Source organism: Molothrus ater, chromosome Z (genome assembly GCF_012460135.2).
Source record: "Molothrus ater isolate BHLD 08-10-18 breed brown headed cowbird chromosome Z, BPBGC_Mater_1.1, whole genome shotgun sequence".
NCBI classification, from domain to species: Eukaryota; Metazoa; Chordata; class Aves; order Passeriformes; family Icteridae; genus Molothrus; species Molothrus ater.
The window spans coordinates 465,165-472,039 of NC_050511.2; positions in this window are offsets into that span (position 1 = coordinate 465,165).

The following is a 6,875-nucleotide window of genomic DNA, read 5'->3' on the forward strand; positions in this document are numbered from 1 at the left end:
CTAAGCAGCCAGAGATACCTTAGTTCCCTTTGGGCAAACCTGCCACCAGCACCTCTTCCACAGTCACCTGCGTGGTGAAAAGTGGGGAACAAAAGTGGTTAACAGGAAGGGCACAACATTAGATGTGTGACAAACAGTTTGAGTCCATGTACAGCAAGGAGCCCAGACAAACAGCACATGGGGCAACCAGAGCAGCCTTTCTGATCAAACTGCCTTCCTTTTCAACTCCAAGGAATATATTTAACAGGACAAAACCAGAGCAGTAGGGATTAATCTTTTCCTCATCCATTTATTACAGTACCATGGAAATACCCTTCAGAGTTCAGCCTCTCCTCATTAAGTAAATATGCATTTGCTTAATGTTTCCTGTTGCATTGTTTCAATGCTTCTCTCATTTTTCCTTTTCAGAAGACCAGATGGCTCTCTCCTCTCTTTTGGAGGTTGCAAATTATTTTAAAAGCAGGTAATTTCCCCAGCTGAAAAGAGCTCTGGCAACATGTTCTTAAAGCAGATTGACTAATGCAGAGCCTTTCCTAAAGGCCATTGTACTAGACAGTTATCATTGTCTCAGTTTGGCTGCACTCTGACATTGAGGGGAAAAGAGCTGTCAAGATTTCTCCATATGAAAATTACATTGGGTTTCCATGCACTGTCAGACACAACCACATAAATGAAAGCAAAATAACATTCCAGGAGAAAACTGCATGTGTTTCCACCCAAGACAAAGAGATACTATTTTTTAAATCTAGGAGGAAAGTAGAAAGTATTAAGATTTTTTAAAAATCCAATTACTGAATTTAGACAGAAACTGGAAAGAGAACTTCTAGTACGATACCCTCTCAGCTCATCAGGAAAACTTGTGACAGAGGATGCACAGTGAAATTCCCAAAGGGAAGAGGAATGGGAGAGACCATGGTAATTTACCATCAACTATTGACCAGTAACCTGAAATTAACTCACTTCCTGATAAACTGGGAGTTGAACGCTTGCTGGCAGAAGACACGAGAACATGTCAGGGTGTTGTGTCTGCTTGTCCCCACTCTCACTCTGAAAACCAGTGATGTTACAGTGATGATCAGGCCCTGGCTCACAACAGGAGGCACTTGAAGCACAGCCACACAGGAGGAATTCACACACAAGGTTGAGCAGGTCATGGCAGGAAATATGCCTGGTTTGGCTCTCGAATCTTCTGTAAACAGATTTTCCATTTCTGATCAGAACCATGGGGAATTTTTATGGTAGCCCTTGAGGCAAATGAAACACAAGTTCATGCTCAGCAGGGTCTGCTCCTGCCTGAGCTCAGTGCCTGGGAACTGAGATTAAGGGAGAACAAAGCTGGGAGCAGCATGAGAACAGCAACCTGACAACTGTGCTTGGGTGTGATTGAGGAGAAATATTGAACTGATGCAAACCTGCAACAGTCAGATTAACAAGGCAGCAAGAGGCAGATGGAGCTGCTTCACCAAAACCCTTTGATGGCAGGAAGTTATCAGGATTTGTGAAAAATAATCCATTTCAAATAGTATTTAACAAAAGAATGGCTGGGAAAAGCATCAAAATGGATAAAACAATCACCAACATTTCTGTAAGGCATATATATAATAAAACAAATTCAAGTCAATTTCCAGAAGAGATTTTTCATTTAAAATTCATACTTTGTCATAATTCCACATTGGTTGTGAAAAGCCTATTCACTATTCATATTGAAAGTATTGTCTGAAATTCCAATTCTAAATATAAAATTTGACTGTTCAATATTATCTTCCTTGAAATGACATCACTCCCAATTGAACCTTATTTTTTATACATTATTAAATATGTTCAATATTTGATAATTTATTTCAATTGAGATCAAAACAGTTTTGAATTACACTTCAACATGGAAGGAAAAAAAATTAAATTATTTTATATTTTTTAGGTAGTTCTGGTGACAAAGCCACTTCTAGTGATTTCAGAGGGATTATTCCTAATGTCAGAAAAAAAATTAACGAACGAAAAATATAAACTTGATTAAACTTAAAAAGTGGCCATTAAATTTTCTCTCTTGCATCACATTTTACCTACTTTATTAAATTATTACCAAAATGAAAATCCTCCTGTGAAAAATGACTAGACAATACTGGCTTTTGCATTTAAGTATTAGCCTATGCATGCTGTTAGTGATTATAACTATTTAGAAATAGTATCAATTATAACTGGTTTTAGCTGCATGTTAATATAATATAATCTATCAGCTAAAGTATGCACTGTGTTGCTCATAGAAATAGTAGTGTAATGAATATAATAGTTATGTATCACTTACGGAAATAATAGTGTGATGAATGTACTGTGTTATAGACCTTAGCAAAACATAAGATGTGGGAAAAAAAGGCTTTTGTGTAACCAAAAACAGTGCAAGGTCATCCACTGACCAACCTGTCCAAGTGATAAGATAACCATGACACAAACCGGAGCACCGGAGGACAATTAGAGAATACCATGTTAAAATTAAGGAGGACATACTAAAATCTTATCAGAGGATGTGAAACAGCAGGATGGAGACACAAAAAGAAATAAAATATATTGACCTGACACCCAGCATGTCATGCAGATAAGCTGGAGTATGAAGAAGTCAAACAAAGGAGTTCTCAAAACATCAGAAAGTTCAAAAGAACATTTGAATAATGCATGAAACACAAGAATATGCATGTATCTTACTGATGTAACTGTATAAAGATAACATTGTCTGTATGCCCCCCCCCCCCCCCCCCCCGCAGCACTGGAAATATTGTCCTTTTTTATCCCATTACTATTACTATCATTATTATTATTATCATTAAACTTTTAAAAACTCTAAGCAGTGATCTCTGTTTTTCACGTTCTTTGTAAGCGATTTTATAATCACAGAAATTCTTTCTACAGGAAGCTTATGCATTTTAGCAACCCAGAAGTGAATTTGTGCCTTTCTGTGAGGTTCATGTCCTCTAGAGTCAGTGGGAAAACACCCTTTATGACCTCTCTGAAGCACTTTTATTTAAGACCTATTCACGGAGTAATCTCTGTTTTGTGTGCAGGCCCTCCTTGGCCCACACCCTTTTCAGTAGGATTCCCTCCTATCTTTCAGCAGCACTCTCTGGTCCCTGACCTTGATGACCAGCTCCCGTTATCTGTGCAGCCCCAGCCCTGGGCTCAGGGCCCGTCCCACGCGTTCCCATGGCACGGTGAGTACCTGGCCAATGCCCACCCTCGATGGAGCCAAGCTGTGACCCCCAAAGCTCCCACTCAGAGCAGGCCCTGCCAAGGAGCTGCCTCATGCCCACCCAGCGAGAGGAGAGGGAACGGAGAGGCTGAGTGAGCCCACACAGGGGATATCTCAGCAGAACACTGGGGAATGACATTGATAATGCCACAGTGGCTCACCCTGGGAAACAGCCTTTCATCAACCAACACGCTGGGGTCTCTACACTGGGCTGACAGCAGTTCTGGGACACCTGAACCATGAGAGAGAGCTCCAGAAACACTGTGTGCCGCAGGCACATGGACCATGGCTGCAGGAACTGAACTGCTGCTGGCCACACCAATCCTGTCAGAAGCCCTTGCCTTAGGTGGTCAAGGATTAACTTTCACCAGAGTTGTATGCACAAGAAGGCCAGCCTTCCTCCTTTGTACGTAGGTGCACCTGAGGAGGATGTGGATGTGAGCCACACATGGTCTGCTCACCTGTGCTTCGAACACTTCTCCAGCAGACAGATTCTGTTTAGAGAGTCAGTGCTTGTGTGCTTTGCTTTTTTTAATCTGAGCTTTTTGGTCTGAGACAACTCCCCAGCTGCCGGCTGAGCTTCCTACTATGGCCTCCACTCCACAGGCTGAACTTTGGAATCTGCAGTTATTCTTTTGCAACATAATTATATCCTATCATATCCTACTCTACCCCTTCCCATCCCACCCTACATATTACTGTTCTTAGATTTAGCAAAAGCTCTTTCTCCACCTCTCTGAGCATACATCATACATTCTCATACATCCCTTTAAAAGATGTTTTACTGGCAGGTAGCTAAACCACAAAGAAATATAATATATTTGGTCAATATAATTAGACTTCATGTGAGATGAACATGAAATATTTCCAAACCAAACCACCAATAACCAGAGAACTTGTCTTGATGATGAACAGAAGTGGTTATATATTACACAGATCCAACCAGAAAGCTTGCTGGTACGAACAGCAGGATGTAAGAAATATTGATTAAAGGAACAGAAAGCAGCAAAAGTAGAACAGAAACAATAAATTAAAAAAAAAAAAAGAAAGAAAGAAAGGAATCTCCACTAACCACAGGATCACAAGGCTGACCAACTACAGTACCATATGTATAACAAAAAACCTGTCACCTGTGAAATCTGAGTGTCCTGCCTAAATGCTGCCATGCTCCAAGGTTAATGCTACTTCCCTTGCCATTCTCCCTGGGATGTCCCTCAAATATGTCTTAGCTTTCCTACAGAACTTTGCATATGTTTTGTTTAGCTCCTCTAAAAAGTCAACAGGTATAATTGCATCCAATCACCATTCCCACCCTGCCATCTGTTTTGTATCTGGGAACATACATATTTTTTTACTCCTCATGCAGGGCACCTCTCAACAGAGATCTTTTGAAATGCTACATTCTTCTTCTTCCAAAGTAAAACAAAACATAAGACTTTTCAGTTATACAATTAACACAGACATTACACACCAATTTGTATTTCTTAAATGAGGTATTATATGCCCCGTATGGAAATACATACAATATACTTATGGTCTGGAACATATAACTTTATCTTTCCAGAAAGGTTGCCATGAATGTTTTGCTATGTTTAAATGCTTTTCCTGATGTTCTCTGTTTAAACTTTTCCTTTAACAGAAATTAAAGATTTCAGAAGTTTTTGGTTCAAAATTTCATCAATACTGACATTGGGAATCTTTTAAGCTCAGTGCACCTGTAAGTACTAATGGAATCTAGTTCCACATGAAATTTCTGATCCGCCATTCCTGGTCTGTACAAGCTTTCCAACTTGGAACACCATAAAAACATTTTCCAAATGTGTTGTGATCATGGTTGCATTCTTAAACTGTTACCTTGTAAAAGTTACAATCTCCGAAAGAACAGAAACCAGAATTCCAGATGCTCTGTAACTTTGTGAACTCTACTCACCACAAGGCTATAGTAAGGATTTGTACAGCACTGAGCCTACTACAGAGTGTAACATTTGATGGGGTAGTAATGACAACCCATGGGTGCACAGATTTACAATTATGCATTTTCTGCTTGTTTCTTCACCTCACAGGAGTTCTGCCTGGTTCAGTTCTGTCTCAGATACAAATAACCACATTATTCTTTTCCAGTCCTTTGAGATACCACAATCAAATGGTACACCTCGAGCAGCATACTTGTCAAAGACTGCACAGTGTCAGAAAGCAAACTACAGAAACGCTGTATTATCAAAACCAGTTATCAAACTATTTGTTGGATTAACAAGGTCTAGGTAAGAAAAACATCAGTGAAGTTGTGGCTGCTCAAAAAGCAGATGTCTGGAAAATATGCCCTTGCCAAAATTCTGTGATACATTGCAGTTCTTCAGCTGCCAATATCCAAGGCTTTTTGACAACATTTTGATTAGTGCAGTACCCACTGTAAGCAGCCCCACACTATAAAAACACCTCAGCCATAATTTATCAGCTAAATAGAATAATAAATGACTGGCTCTGCACATGTCAAACAAACACCTTAATATAGAGTAATTAAAATAAGCAATCACAGCACAACTCTTAACACTGATCTGTCTTAATCTATTTTTAACATCTGTCAAGCATCTGACCCTGTCAGACTGAGCAATTCATGAAGCCTGGGAATCGTCTATTACTACCAAGTGACCAGACCTTTTTCTCAAGAATGGAGGAACTTTTTATCTAATGAGTATTAGACCATGCAATAAACATTTAGAATTAATAAATTTGTTTTTCAGGATACCTAGTATCACTTACACACTCTTTAGAGAAGGAAGCTTGCTTTTGTACAATTTTTGCAATTTTGTCTTAATGAGACTTGGTGGAAATAGCAGCAGAGTGTAGTTTCAGAAACAGTGAGCAGAACTATAAATGCAACACATTTAGAAAGACCCAAATCTATCAGGATAAACAAAAATGGCTCTTCTTTAGCAGAAGGAAATAACAAATCCCATTTCCTGGTCAATAGCAGTATAAATCACTATATCCATGTAGTGCATTGATAATAAAACTAACTTGCTCTTCTTCTTAAATTAGACTTCTATGATTCACATTCTATTTGCCCACAGGAGAAAAACAGAAAAATAATTTTCAAGGTCCAAACACCCTGACCCCCTCACTCACCCTCGAGCTCTTTGTGGATGTTCTGGGATAGGCTGGTCCTGGGCTGGGCTTCCCTGCTAGAGACAAAGGAGGCTGAATTTGTGCGCGTTGTTTGGAGCTGCAAGCCAGCGCGACGGCTTCGCTGGTGTTTGGAGTGTGACCTCAGGATAGGGAGTCTGATCACTGAACAGTTTGACTTTTAAGAGAGACGATTTCATTACATGCAGCAGATGGCCCTTCCTGGGAAAACCTCTGCCAGGCAGGGAGTTGGCAGTGAGGAGAGGGCACATCCTACTTCCATAGAAGTCCATAGGAATTTCCTAATGGCCTTGAGACAGAGGAAGTGTTGGCCTTAGCTTTTCATAACAAAGCACAGGCTTGTTTTTCTAAGCACGTGCCTAACTGCTCTCCCAGGCACATTGGGAATTTCTTACTTGCTGGAAGTTAAGCACACGAAAGTTCTGCTGAGCATGAGAAAATCCACAGTGTCTACCTAACAAGCAGGCTGAGGAAATCGAAGGTGGACAGTGAA